General features: G+C 39.7%; 1 protein-coding gene across 8 annotated transcripts in view; it reads left to right on the plus strand.

Annotated features, from left to right (window-relative positions):
- FHIT (fragile histidine triad diadenosine triphosphatase) overlaps positions 1 to 15350 on the plus strand; it is a 1489467-nt gene that overhangs the window by 400137 nt on the left and 1073980 nt on the right. Inside the window, exon 1 of one of the 8 annotated variants that reach the window (XM_037738073.1) lies at positions 3783 to 4110. The exons of the other annotated variants lie outside the window; for them this stretch is intronic. The gene's annotated coding sequence lies outside the window, so the exon portion shown is untranslated. Of the gene's footprint in view, positions 1 to 3782; positions 4111 to 15350 lie in introns of those variants that run through there. 8 annotated transcript variants of the gene reach the window in all.

A 15350-nucleotide genomic window follows, 5' to 3' on the forward strand; every position in this document is an offset into this window, starting at 1 on the left:
GTTGCCCAGGCGGGGTGCAGTGGCAAGATCATGGTTCACTGTAGCCCCTGTCTCCGAGGCTCAGGTGATCTTCGCATCTCGGCCTCATAAGTAGTAAGGCCACAGGCACATGCCACCATAACCAGCTAATTTATTTATTTATTTATTTTGTGGAGACAGATGTCCCTATGTTGCCCAGGCTAGTCTCAAACTCCTGGGTTTAAGCAATCCTCCTGCTTCAGCCTAGAAAATATTTTAGTACATTCCTTTTAAACGAACAGGATTCTATAACTCTAGGTTATTAATAAATTAGTGATGGAAAATAAACTAGCCGTGGTTCATGTAGACCTCTTTTACCTCTGCCAGCATTCAAAAGAGGGGGAAAAAGCCACAGAAATCAGCTTGCCTGTAAATTCTATAACTTCTAGATGAATAAAATAGTTAATTGTTCACTTGAAAATGACTACTTTACGCTTTTGGAGAGAGGCCTGAAAATTTCTTGGCAATACTTCAACTGATTAATAATTTAGAACAATGATTGACTGGAGAATGGAAGTGGAGCTAATAGCTTCTCATTTTCCTCTTTATTATTTCAGACAAATTGGTAAGTCATGGTGGAGGTGTGGGATGTTTCTGGGTCAGCTGGCTAGAAGCTTTAAATTAAAAATGAAGGATGATATTTAATCTTGATTTTCTAAGATGTTGGTCTCACCTCTGATGGTATGAGATACCTTTGCGATTGCGTCTGATGCTTCATCCTTATATGCAGTCCTGGCAAAGTCTATGTGAACTACAGCAAACTTTTACTGTGACTCTGCTACATGTGCCATATCATGTTAAGCACTGGTTGGGATAAAACAATGGATTTGATGCAATTCTAACCTTAAGCAGCTAAAAAGTCTGGCAAGAAAGATTCATATGCCTATAAATCATCTTCCTACCAGGTAAAAAGCGTTAAGTGTCTTAAGAGAAAGATATGAACAAATACCATGGGAGCCATTAGCTTATGGTATCGATGTGAGGAATCTGCCTAATAGGAAATTAGTGATTTAAAACAATGTGAAAAAGTCAAATCAGTACAAATGATGTGTGCTGATATCAGCAATTTGAATTATGAAGTGGCTAAGGAAGGAGTGCTGGCATGAGAAGTTGGTTCCGATTTTCAGGGCTACATAAAGCTGCAGTTCCATCTTCAAAAAGAAAACATTCAGATACGTCGATAAGAGAAGGACCAAAGTGAGCCTCCTCCTAGGGAGTAACAGGAGTTTAGCTGGGAATTTCCATTTGTTCTTGGGAGAGGCAATGGCTTTAACAGGAGACAGGGTTGTGGCTGCTGCCTGGGGTGCCGATGTTCTCCTGCCTCTAAGAGAGAATCAGCTGAGCCCTCAACTGAATCCCACAAATTCCAAAGAAAGCTTAATTTTTTGTCTAGATAAAACAGTTGTATGTTTGAGTGCCACATATGCTTCCACTGTCTGAATTTTTGCTAACAGAATGAAGATCTGAGTGCCAGGTCCTGAGGAGCAAAGGCTTGCTGTGGACCTCCTATGTTTAAGTTCCTGCTATGTACTTAAGTGATAGACAGAATATTCATGCATCTATATGTATATGTTATTGTGGCGGCCTAAATTACATTCCCCTGAATTCATATGTTGAAGCCTTAATCCCCAATGTGACTGTATTTGGAGACAGCCTTTAAAGGTAACTTTAACTACCTCTTTAAAGGTAACTTTAACTACCTCTTTAAAGGTTAATTACGCTTAAATGAGGTCATAAGGGTGGGGCCTAGTCCAATATGACTGGTGCTCTTATAAGAAGAGATACCAGGGAAGCAAGTATACAGGGAAAAGGCCATGTGACAAAATGAGCAAAACGGCAGCCATATGCAAGCCAAGGAGAGAGGCTTCAGGAGAAACCAAATTGGCCAACACCACCGTCTTGGACTTTCAGCCTCTCTCTGTGAGAAATAAATTTCTGTTGTTTAAGCCACCCAATCCATGGTGTTTTGTTATGGCAGACTGAACTGACTAAGATGGTAATTGACAAATTTCCCTGATAGATTTTATTTATGAGCCTCAGTGGGTGACAAGTTAAATAGAACTCTTAATTTGGGTCAAAGCAACTATGAAAGTCCTTAAGAAACGATTCCCCTGTCCTGCCTATTAAGTAATGCTCAGCATAATCATACTATAAAGCTACTCATTTATGCAGAGCAAGTATTTCATCTGACCATCTACTTCTTTACCAAATACTCATTGAGTACCTACTATGTGCTAGTTACTCATGGATTATGCTCAAAAGGATCTGTCCATCTAGAAAAGGCAATATAACAGGCACATAAAATGGAGTCATTTGTTTGTAGAAATTGCCGTGGGCATGTCAAGAATGCTGGGATTCATGGCAGCTGGGATGGCAGAGAAGTTTCCTTGGAGGAGGTGCCATTGAAGGAGAGTTTTGGAGGATGGATGGGATTTAGTCATACAGGGCTGTGCAATGGAGGAAGGACAGTTGATAGGAGAAAGAGTGGTGAACAAAGGCTTAGGGATTGAATTTCTGGGAAGTGTACAAGGAAGCAAGAATTTTGACTAAAATGCAGAATATGCAAAGGGAATTTTTTTCTTTATAAGGCTGAGCTATCTCAGACTCAAAGGGCTTCTTTCATAAAAGAGTGATGATATGCAAGGCATTGTCCTATGTACATTATTACATTGACTCATTCATACCCATAGTAAGGTAGGTGCTAATATTCTCTCCACTTTATAGAGGAAGAAACTGAGGCATAGATGGGTTAAAATACTTGCCAATTGCTAATGAATGGTGGAGCTGGGATTTGAACCGAGGCATCCTGGCTCCGGAGCCCTTGCTTGCCTGAGAGCATCTGAATCCAAGTATAAGGAGAAGTACTGGAGGGTTGATAGATTTGCAAATGGTGCAAGATGCAGAGTTTCAAGACAGTAGGCAATTTTGTGTATTTCCTCGAGCAAAGAGGAAAGCAGAGCCCCTGCCTCCTATAACCATGAGGGGGGATTGCAGTGCCCTTGATCCCTTTTCAGCAAGTTAGCCATGTTTGCAGCCCTCCGTGGAGATAAATTGGTGGTGCAAGGAAACAAAAGTGTTTTTCAGGCGCTCTGCTGCCATGGTTAGCCTAGGACAGGGTTATGAAAGGAGCTTTTCTGCCTCCGCTGCCTTCCGGGGTTACATTCCTTGTGAATCTACTGCCTCAAAATGGAGCTTGTTAGTTGCGTGTCATCCGAGGGTGGCAATTAGTTGCATGTGTTTGGTTGGGTGCCAGCCCCTGGGGCGCCAGACCTCAGTGCGGGAGCCACTGTTTGTCATGAATTAGTCTTTAAATAAAAGCAAGTTTTTAAAATGGAGCATGCTAATTTGGGTTTTGCTAACCCCTTCTGAAGAAGGCTTGGCCTGTTCGGTGCCAGCTGGCTGAGTTGGCATTCAGCGAGAAACTGGGTCCTTACCAAAAATCGCATTGCTCCCCCCTCCCTCTTTGAGAGCAAAATGGCAGCAAGGAGCTAGTTGGCATGGCACTGCAAAACAAGGTGACACCAGGGGCAGGGACAGTGTAGGAATCGAGATGATTAAAGGGAATTGAAGTGCCATGATATCTCTGCTGCTCCCCACCTTAGAAAGGAAAAGCTGCCCCTCTTTCTCCCCACTCACGCCACCCTCGGCCACCCATTCAGTAACTTTCCACATAAAAGGCTTTCTCATCCAATTGCTTATACACTGCACCTTTTATACTCTTCCAAGTTGTCCTTAAGGGATTATCACTGCAGCTTTTAACTTCCCCTAGAAAGAGCTGAATGAACGTGAATGGGGCGGAAGAGTCTTCACTGAGAAAGTGTCCCCCACCCCAAAACGCTCACAAAACCTCTAATCACGATGGAAGAATGCCATCCTGTTTTTGGCGGCGGCTGGCTACCAATGCGCTAATGCACAATGACTGTCCACATAGGTGGTAATCACAAGGAATCATGTCGCACACACAACTCGTGGTCACAGGTCATGCGGAGCATACACCAGACCCTGGTAGCTTTAACGTGATGCTTTTTCCCATTAGCAAAGAGCAGCCCCAATGATCGCAGTTGTGATTCTGGAAACTCAGCCCTTTGCCCAGTAAGTGCTAACCGGAAGACCTGTTTTCTTAAACTTTCTAGGTGGATAATCTGATCACCAGAAATGGCAAGAGTGATGCCACCAAGAGTTGGAAACAGAAACTCTCCCATTTATTTATTTATTTCGGTTTTGTTTGGCAAACTTTCAATGTCTCCAAATACGATTGCTCGGTATTGGGAGAGCAGCCTTGTACATAGGCAAGACAGAAGAGGAATTTTAATAAGCTTTACATTTGTTCTGAAGATTCAGGAAAGATGGAAGCTTTTTCTCATACCAACGTAGCTATGCTGTAGATTGCTGGGAAATAAGAGTTGTCCTGGTTACTAATGTAGTGTACATTAAATTTCCTGGAGTGTTTTTTTTTTTAAACCAGTTTATTTGATGCCAGCACCTCTCTTCTTCTGAAGGCATCATATTAAGTTTACTAATAAATGACACCCAGTTCCTAAGAGACTTGGCCTAAAAGCTTTCCTGACAGGGCAGGAATTTGCTTTTTTCTTTGCTTTCCTTAAAAAAACAAAAAACAAACAAACAAAAAAACAAATATTGAGGGAAAATTGAAGATGAAGGACATTTTGAAAACTTGAATACTGTACATAGTTTTAAGGAGGATTTTATTTTTCCAAAACAACACATTTTGCAGTTTCTTTAAATACTCATTTAATATTTTGGGTCTTGCCAGGACAACGTGTTGCTTTTACGAATAAGAGCCGATAATGAGCCCGTGGAGCCTGTAATTTATGATATATCTGACAGCATTGTGGTGGATCTGATAGGGGATGCATGTGATTATGTCTGAAAGCTGAAAATAAACTAGCTGGTATTTGTTCTGAAAACGTTCTGAGAACACCCTCCTGTTAATGGCCCATGGCTTGATCTAGCATCTGATAAACTAATATATTGTCATTTTTACCATGAAAGTCAGCATAAATCATTAATGATTCCACAGCCATTTGAGTTCTTCTCTTGTCTAGAATATGCCAATTACCATGAAATTATTCCTATTAGCGACATGATTGAATGATAGTAACATGCCTGTAACTTGTTGGCAGAAATTCTCTCATAATGACAGTAATGAACTGTGCATTTAAGTCCTTGCTGGTCTCTGTTAAACAGGAAGGTTAGATATTATATGTTTCTAACCGCTTACAAATGATACTTCTTAATGCTTATGTGAATTGGAGGAAATGTACTGTTTTGCAGATTTGTGTCAATGTAGGAATTTATCATTTTTTATTTCATTTGTTGGGGGACAGAATCACCGTTTGCCATTAAAAATGTTGTTCAGGGACTACTTTGCGCTATATACAGATTATGATCATCACCAGTATGCAGAGCCTACCGTCTCAGGCTCTCATGAGACACAAAGTTGGAATTTTTAAATGAAACATTCCACACATAATCATCATCAAAGAACGAAATAACATCATCAGTGCCAGGCACCCTGAGAAAAACAGAGAGAGCCCAATACTGCCATAAGATTAATAAGTTAATTTTCATTTCTCTTTTGCTTAACCTTGGTCTGTAAGGTCACATGACCTGCGTAACTGAAGATGTGTATCAGGCAGACAGCCCAAGACACCTAAGAGGAGCCAATGAGAAGGCCAAGTAGCCAATTAGAAGACCAGCAGCTGATGAGAAGGCCAGCTGGCCAATGAGAAGGCCAGCAGCCACTGAGAAGGCCAGCTAGCCAATGAGAAGGCCAGCAGCCAATGAGAAGGCCAGCTAGCCATTGAGAAGGCCAGCTAGCCACTGAGAAGGCCAGGAGCCAATGAGAAGGCCAGTTGTCCCCCCTAGTAGGGCTTCTGTCATGCATAGCAGTAGGACAGAGTAGTTAATTCTCCAAAGATCTAGGAAAAGTTAATTAATGGATTGGACGCTTCCTGTGACCCATCTCACATCCTCTTGTCTCACTTTCTCTATTAGAGCCATCACTGTAGAAACCAAGTTAGGGCAAGTGTGACCTAAAGCCTCTTTTCTATGTGGCACTGGGCATCCCTGTTTTCAACTAGGGCTTTTCTGCCGCCCTGGGAGTGAGACTGGCAACTGGAAGTACAAGAGAGTTATTAACCCACGGAGTAACACCTGACTGGTGGGGACTGGGAGTTGGTGACTAAATAGTCTCTTCCATGCCTTGTTCAGACATGTCTGAAGCACATTATACATATACATTAGAAGCACGTAAGTTTTCTTAGAAGAGTCCAGCAGGTTGAGCCCTAGGTGCCCATAGTTGTTATCGACTTGGGAATTTATACTTACATTGTATTTCCTCTTGTAGTGGATGCTGTTGGTCCCCTACCAAGACCACCATTAGTGGGTCAGCACACCCATGCCCCAGCTGCTTAGAGTGTTGGATACTAAGGTCTCACAGCTGAACCCATCTCAGGAGAATTAACCCTCTATTGAGGGAAACTAACCTCCCCAGGAATACGTCAAAGGATCTCCTGTGCCTGCTCAAGGGCAGTCCACAGCCAGGGACTAACTGAAGCTGTCAAGGGGAATAACTCTGTAGTGCTGTTCATTTTTCATACTCCTGTCCATACTCCTGGGATTGGGCCATGGTTGGACTCCAGCTGAAGCCACATCCTTTTTTGGCTTCTTCCCTGTCCCATCCTTCTCCCTCATTTCTCCATAGCTTTCTCCTGAGGGCACTGTTTCAATTTCTTGTACAAACATATCCATTTCAGGGTGTACTTCTAGGGAATCTGATTTAAGATACCATTTTTCCCAAGACTCTTCACTTTCCCTACTTTTCCAATGCTATTGTGTAGGATTCTTTTCCCACAATAAACTACCCAGTTGTAAGCCTTTGTTTAGTGTCTGCTTTCTGGAGTGGGATGTAAGAGTCAGATGGGGAACACAGGCCAAGCCTGTCAATGATTTCAATATGTTTTGGGGTTCCACTCCATGCTGCTGGCTGAATTAAGTGCACATGGCCTCTACCACATACACTATGGTGGGAACTTAGATTTTGAAAGAATTAGTCACCATAAGATGATACTAAAGTGAATGATTCTGATAATAAATGTAGAAATTGAAAGACCTATTATTTGGGCTGAAAAGGGATACCAAAGACTTGAGGAGAGAATTATGTTTGAGTTAGTGAAAGAAATAAATATTTGAGAAGGCAGAGAGAATTGGAGGAAGGAAATTCAGCTTGGAAAGACAGCATGAATAAAGGATCTGAGTGAGTTTGAAAATCATTAGTTTGGGAGACCCTGATAGTGCTATCCTTCTGGGAAAAGGCTTTGTGCTGGAATGGTTTGACAGGTCCAGAATGTGCCTATCTACTTCATTTCACATTTATCTGTTCAACAAATGAATTAATATTCATTTACTTTTTTAAAAAACTATCCTTTGAATATCTATGATTTCCAGGCATTGTGGGCACTGGAAGTGATAAACAAAATACAAATTATCCTGGCTGTCAAAGAGCTTACAGAATAGGAAATATACAAGTAAACAGATAAATATATAGAATTACAGGTTTTCTTCCTAGGGCTCTCAAGGAAATTGAACAGGGTGCAGTGACAGAAAATAACAAGAGTCATTTATATTAGACTGAATGGACCTATAAGTCCTTTTGGAGGTGATAATGTTTAAGTAGAGATGTAAAAATGAAAAGAAGTAGCCCCGAAAAGGGAGTAGGGAAAGGAGGAACACTGTAGCCAGATGACTGCATGTACAAAGGTCCTGAGGCAAGAAATGCCTCAGTGGGTTAGAAGTACAATAAAAGGCCAGATAATACCGGGCAAGGAAGAAAGCACACAAGATAAAGCTGGAAGATAGGCAAGAGCAAGATTTTAGAGAGCATCATATGTTATAAAAAAAGACTTTGGGCCCAGCCAAAAATCTTTTTTTATAACATATGATGCTCTCTAAAATTCAGGTGGCTCATGCCTGTAATCCCAGCCCTTTGGGAGGTGGGTGGATCACCTGAGGTCAGGAGTTCCAGACCAGCCTGACCAACATGATGAAATCCTGTCTCTACTAAAAATAAAAAATTAGCCAGGCATGGTGGTACATGCCTATAATTCCAGCTACTCAGGAGGCTGAGGCAGGAGAATTGCTTGAACCCGGGAGGTGGAGATTGCAGTGAGCCGAGATTGTGCCTTTGCACTCCAGCCTGAGTGACAAGAGCAAAATTCCATCTCAAAAAATAATAATGACAATAAAGCAAAAGACTTTGGATTTTATCTATTATGTAATGAAAAACAATTGAAGAACTCTTAGGACAGAGCTGATAGTTTATATTAATTTTTTGTGTGGAAAATAGGTTGGGGAGGGTAAGAATAGATGTAGAGAGAGCAATAAAAAAGCTATTCTAGGCTGGGTGCAGTGGCTCATGCCTGTCATCTCAGTACTTTGGGAGGCCAAGGCTGGCAGATCACTTGAGGTCAGGAGTTCGAGACCAGCCTGGCCAATATGGTGAAACCCTATGTCTACTAAAAATACAAATACTCACAAGGCATGGTGGTGCCCGCCTGTAATTCCAGCTACTTGGGAGACTGATGCATGAGAATCACTTGAACCTGTGAAGTAGAGGTTGCAGTGAGCTGAGATCATGCCACTGCACTCTAGCAAGAGCGACAGAGCAAGACCCAGTCTAAAAAAAAAAAAAAAAAAAAAAAAAAAAAAAAAAAAAAAAAAAAAAAAAAAAAAAACTATTGCAGAAGTGCATGTGAGAATAAATGATTAACTGGTCTAAATTAGAGTCAACGGATGTGCACTAGAATTTACTAGACTGTAATTCAAGACAGCAAGGGCTTTGTCTCTTGATCACTGTTGTACTGAAGCCTACATCTAAGGTTTGTGGGGCCCAGGGCAAAAAGGAGGCCATATACCATCTGTCTAAATACTTAAAAATTAACAAATCCAGCTAATACGCCATTAAGGGAATGTTTCTTATCCTCTGCCATGACAATATAACTTTTTTAAGGACAAAATCTAAAGGTATACGTGAAGCCCTAGTTTTTATATGATTGAAAATTGGCCAAATATCAAAGACAACAGAACTTGATTATTATTGTACATGTTCCATTATTGCGCTGATGACATTTTAGCAAGTTTTTTTTTTTAAAACTGAAATAATTCTTAAATTATTATATATTTATTCCAAATAGGTTATTTTTCTTATCTCCATTTCAGTAAAATTGTTATGTTGTTATAATCAAGGTGTTTGTTTGTTTATTTTTTAAAGATACTTTATGTCTGTTGATGGTTATGATCTAATACAGGGATTTGCAAACTAAGGCCCAGGGCCAGAACTAGCCACTCCATTCTCCTGTGCATTATCTGATTCCTTTTATGCTGCAATGGCAGAGAAGAGTAGTTACAACAGCTCAAATATTTACTGCCTGCTCCTTTACAGAAAAAGTTTTCTGACTCCTGAGCTAACAAATTATAAATTAAACTGCATTTGTATTTAAAATGTATACAATCTGAATATACTTTCCTCAAGCATATAAATTAATTATAAAAATTAGAAAAGTCAAAATAAATTTTTAATGTTTTTTAGAAAGTCACATTTCTTGCACAATATTCAAAATTATCCGTTAGAATTAAAAAAGCAAAATGTAGAATAGGGTAGCTAATAAACATTTAAATCAAACATTTCAATGTAGCAGGATTTTTGACACTTTAATTAAATCTTATTAAATATTTTATAAAAATAAAACAATTTCTAGTTTTGTGTTCAATGCTCTTCTAGTTGCCAATGTGAAGAACTGGTGTCAGATTTCGTGTATGTTATGTTGCAACCTAAATTTTAGGATAGCCTCAATTGTTTGTTAAATAATGCAGTTGTGAATGTTGCCTGAATCTGTGAGACCTCTGAATTATGAAATGGAACCAGCAGATTCTGATGAAAGGAAATAGATATGATATTCAGCACTACTACTTCTACTGGTACTACTACTACTACTGCAATTTCTTTATGCAAGAATCTGTTGCATTCATGAATTAATTTCTCTTTTTCTTGTTTAGGCCTTTCCACTGCTGAAATCCTGTCCCCACCACAAAGCAGCATACATCTTTGTTGTCTGCAGTTTCACACTTGCCATATCCACAACCCACAACCCTTCTGACATTTAGACTCAGTCACCATTTCTTCAATGACTGTGGGCAAGAGAGGTATAGAAGCATTTTCCCAGAGTACTTACATCACTTGGCACAAGAGTAAGAGTTATTGGTCGTGTCTTTACAAGACAGGCCCCAAATTCTGAGCCACACAGGCCTTGTTATGTTCTAATCAATTCACTTATGGCGATTAGAAAATGCAAAAATTTTTACAAACAACTTTGAAATGTGTTTGTGATATGAAAGCCCCTCTAACATGTGTGGTTCAAAATATATTGAATAATAGAGTAATGTAATACAATCACATGGCCTTTGTAAGTTATGAAGAAATCGCAGGAAATTTCAAGAAGCTGAAGTACAAATAAGGTCCATATCATCTGATTACAATATAATAAATTAGAAATCGGTTTTATCAAAACCTTACAATCTGGATATTTTTAAACTCTCTGATACTCTGGGAGGCCAAGGCGGGCAGATCACCAAAGGTCAGGAGATCAAGACCGGCCTAGCCAACACGGTGAAACCCTGTCTCTACTGAAAATGCAAACATTAGTTGAATGTGGTGGCACACACCTGTAATCCCAGCTACTCAGAAGGCTGAGGTGGGGGAATTGCTTGAACCGGGGAGGCAGAGGTTGCAGTGAGCCAAGATCATGCCACTGTACTTCAGCCTGGGGGACAGAACAAGACTCCATCTCAAAAACAAAACAAAAAAAACCTCTTTGATAAACAACTCTTAATTCAAAGAAACATTTTAAACCCAACTTGAAAAATATCTAGACACCATGGATAATGAAAATATAACACATGTGAACTTATGGGCTACAGCTAAAATGCTGCTTAGAAGAAAATGCATATAGCCTTAAACACCTGAATAATTAAAAAAGAATAAACATAAAGGAATTCTGCATCTGACTTAAGAAAGGAATAGCCAAAACAAACAAACAGAAAGAGTGCAGAAATAACTAAATAATAAATATAAAAATAACAAATTAAGTGTTCTAATTTAAAAACAAATCCATAAGAATCATAAATAAGCTCAAATACTGTCTCCATGTGATATGGTTTGACTTTGTCTCCATTCTCAGCTTGAATTGTGTCTCCCAGGATTCCCACATGTTGTGGAAGGGATGGTGGGGGCAGTAATTGAATCATGGGGCCAGTGTTTCCCATGCTATTCTCGTGATAGTGAATAAGTCTCCTAAGATCTGATGGTTTTATCAGGGGCTTGTGCTTTTGTTTCCTCCTCATTTTCTCTTGCCACCACCATGTAAGAAGTGCCTTTCACCTCCCACCACGATTCTGAGGCGGCCCCCAGCCATGTGGAACTATAAGTCTAATTAAACCTCTTTTTCTTCCCAGCCTTGGGTATGTCTTTATCATCAGTGTGAAAATGGACTAACACATCTTGAAAACAATGCCAAGCAATGAAATTCACTTACTCGAAAAGTTAGAGAGTACAAAAACAAAAAATGGGAAGCAGCCAGGCCCAGTGGCTCAAGCGTGTAATCCCAACACTTTGGGAGGTCAAGGCAGCTGGATGGCTTGAGCCAGGAGTTCAAATCCAGCCTGGGCACCATGGCAAAACCCTTTCTCTACAGAAAAAAATACAAAAATTAGACAGGGGTACTGGCGCATGCCTGTAGTCTCAACTACTCAGGAGGCTAAGGTAGGAGGCTCGCTTGAACCCAGGAAGTTTAGGCTGCAGTGAGCCCTGTTCATGCCACTGCACTTCATCCCGGGTGACAGACAGAGTAAGACCCTATCTCAAAAAAAAAAAAAAAAAAAGAAAAAAAAAAAAAAAAAACAAAAAAAAAAAAAAAAAAAAAAAAAAGGAAAAAGGATAAAGATACTCAAAAAGAACTTTCGCAAAAATAACTGAATTTTTTAAATAGGTAAATAAGTTATCCAAACTTATTCAAGAGGAAAGAGAAGAATTTTAAAAATGGAAAAAGAAGAAGCAATTATCAAAGATCTTAAAAAGCCACAGGTCTTTATGCTTTCAGAAGCAAATTATTTTGAATTTCAAGGAACAGATAATGTTAATACTATTTAAAAATGGAAACTGGTAAAATTAATTTTATATCTGTATAATGGAGTACTGTGAAGTTGTGAGATAGGATGTGGAGGTTCTGTGTATAGTTATGGGACAATCTACAAAATACATGAAGTTGAAAAAAAGGAAGAGGCAGAGCACTGTGTCTATTATACCAGCATTGGAGTAAATGTGTGTGTGCTTGTGCATGTGTATATGTATAATACGTAACTGTAGAGGAACACAAAAACAACTGATAACAATTGTTGCGTCTCAGAGGAGGGACTAGGCAGCTGGAAGATGGTTGGAGATACTTTTTTACTCATGCCCTTTGGTACTTTTTGAATTTTGAACAGTCAGTAAATGTGTTACATAGTCAAAGAATTATAAAAAGAAACAAAATTGTCCATAGGACAAATAAAGAAAATAGCCAGTGTGTTTTTATGAAGTCAATGTAACACAGATACTGAAGTCTGAGAGAGACAGCACAGAATAGAAAACTATAAATCAAACTCATGTATGGACTCATTATGAAAATTTAAATTAAAAGTTAATAAACATAATTTATCAGATTACTAAAAGTATTAGCCCCATCAAAAGAGGTGCTTATTCCTCAAGTACAAAAGTATCTCATTAATAGGCAATGTGTTAATATATGCCTAACTACTATCCTGCACTGCTTCTCAAGTGGCAGAGTTTTATGTGAACTGTCAGTCCGTCCATAAACAGCTATGTATCTATCAACTGCATTTTATCAAATCTAAAACGCCGTCAAGTATAAGACATGCTGATTTCAGAAATGTTAAAATGTAGAAAACTGTTTATCTTTAAATCAATGAAGTATAGTATCCATCCATCTATCCATCCGTCCATCTATCCATCCATCCATCCATCCATCCATTTTTCCTTCCCTTCCTTCCTCTTTGCATTTATGGGTCTAATCTACCATCTCTTTATCTAGAATACAAGATATAGTCTTTAGTGAAAAAAGGCAAGAAGTAGAACAGTGGAACAGTAGTCCAATCTGAATACTTTTAAGAGAATACTTAAATAGATACATAGTATATGTGTGTGTTTTTTCCTTAGAAGAATTTATTAAAATAACTGTAAACAAAGGTTACCTTTGGAAAGGACTAGGTGAAGGGTGAGTGGAAGGTGGGGTGAGAAGGGGGGGCTTTTATTTTCTTTCTGCACTTTTTGAATTCTCCAACCTTATTCTACCGTCATTTTGATTTTTGGACCATTTGCTTCTTTGTTGTAGCAGAAGGTGTCGGAGCACTGCCCTGGTACCTTTCAACATTTCTGTGATCGCTGCCTGAACTTCTGTGTATTTACCTTCCAATAGCGGCTTTGGCAGTGGTCTTTGCAGGACCAATTGGAGCCGCTGGCTCCACTAGGTCTGCTGAGAGCTGGAAGCACTTGGAGTTTAGGAACCCCCAGGGTGGCTGTTAGCTATTGAGTGATTGGTGAAGGAGAATGAAAGCCCAGTTTCCTTGCCTCTGGTGGGAAAACTTCCCTCAGAGGATTCTACCCTGAATCACATTCTCACTCGGCTTCTTGCCTGTTCTGCTTCTTGCCTGTTCTACTTCTTGCCACACCCTAAGCAGTTTTTCTTGGAAGCCCTTCCGTAAGAAATCATATGTTTGGCCAGGTGCGAAGGCTCATACCTGTAATCCCAGCACTTTGGGAGACTGAGGGAGGCAGATCACTTGAGGTTAGGAGCTCGAGACCAGCTTGGCCAACATGGAAAAACCCCGTCTCTACTAAAGCTACAAAAATTAGCCAGATGTGGTAGCGGGCACCTGTACTCTCAGCTACTAGGGAGGCAGAGGCAGGAGTATTGCTTGAACCCAGGGTGCAGAGGTTGCAGTAAGCTGAGATCGTGCCACTGCACTCCAGCCTGAGCAACAGAGCAAATACCCTGTCTCAAAAACAAAACAAAAAAAAAACAAAAAACAAACAAAAAAAAAAAAAAAAACAAAGGGAATCACTTGTTTATGAATTTTCTTCTCAGCATCTTATTCTGAGACTGAAGATATTGTGACATTGTATTCTGCTTTGAATTTTATGGATATTTAAAAAGAAATCTTGAATGCCATATGTATGTAAATAAAAGAAATACCATACTATAGAATCAAATAATACTGAGACAAGAAGGAAACTGTCTTGTTCCTAAAACTCCAAGCTAGAACTGGCTTCCTTCCACTGGCATTCCTGTGTCTTATGGTCACGAGAATCTTTTTCAAAACCTGATGTCAGTCTCTGCCCGACGAGTTTCAGTAAAAGGATACTCATACCTAATGTATTATGCAAGTTCTTAACAACTGCTGGGGCTCATTTTGACAAAACACAAACCATCAATTCTCAGTGAAGAAATAAATCGTTTTCTCGAAGGACAGTCTGAAGATGGAATTACTAATGGCTATAAAGAACTCTGCCTACTTTAAGAGGGACTTGTATTGTGATTCCTCAGTAGCTGGTCTCAGTGGGCAAACGAATCACCCAAAAGCACTTTGCTCCTAGATTGCAGTGGTGCCTCTGAGTCCAGAATTCATTGTCAAATAAAGTGTGCCATTTGGGTTTGCATTTTTAATCATGTTTGATCTTTCAGTCTCACTAGCAACAGGTCTGCTGGTAGTCAGTGTGAGCCAACAAGGCTGTGTTGCAAATGTTTAAGCTCCTCAGGCAGTTTATTTATGCTGGTAATATTCAAAGTATTTATTATCCTCCTGTCTTTATCCTGAATGTGTGACTGCATTTAGAGCCATAAATTGCTCTAGATTTGAGTGGCTGTCGACAGCATGGCTTTAACTATAACATATTCTCTGTGTGAGTGTGCGTGTGTGTATACACATCTATATACATGGATATTTATTTTTACACCCGCCAACAGGGTAATTTATAGCATAACACACAAACTTACAAAAAAAAAAGCCCTGCTCCTGTCATCAACAGCAGAGTGTTTTCTCTTTAGTGTAGTGCTGAATATTAGAGAGGAAAATGGTGTCTAAGTTGTTTATTTCTGCAAGAGGAGGGTGAGGAGGTCTTGGGCAGGAAGCCATCCTCATTGGCTCAGTGGCTGTTTCTGCTGCCATCAGGGAATCTCCCAATAGCCCCTGAGAGAGGT

The sequence above is a fragment of the Cebus imitator genome, unplaced genomic scaffold, assembly GCF_001604975.1.
Source record: "Cebus imitator isolate Cc_AM_T3 unplaced genomic scaffold, Cebus_imitator-1.0 Scaffold48, whole genome shotgun sequence".
NCBI classification, from domain to species: Eukaryota; Metazoa; Chordata; class Mammalia; order Primates; family Cebidae; genus Cebus; species Cebus imitator.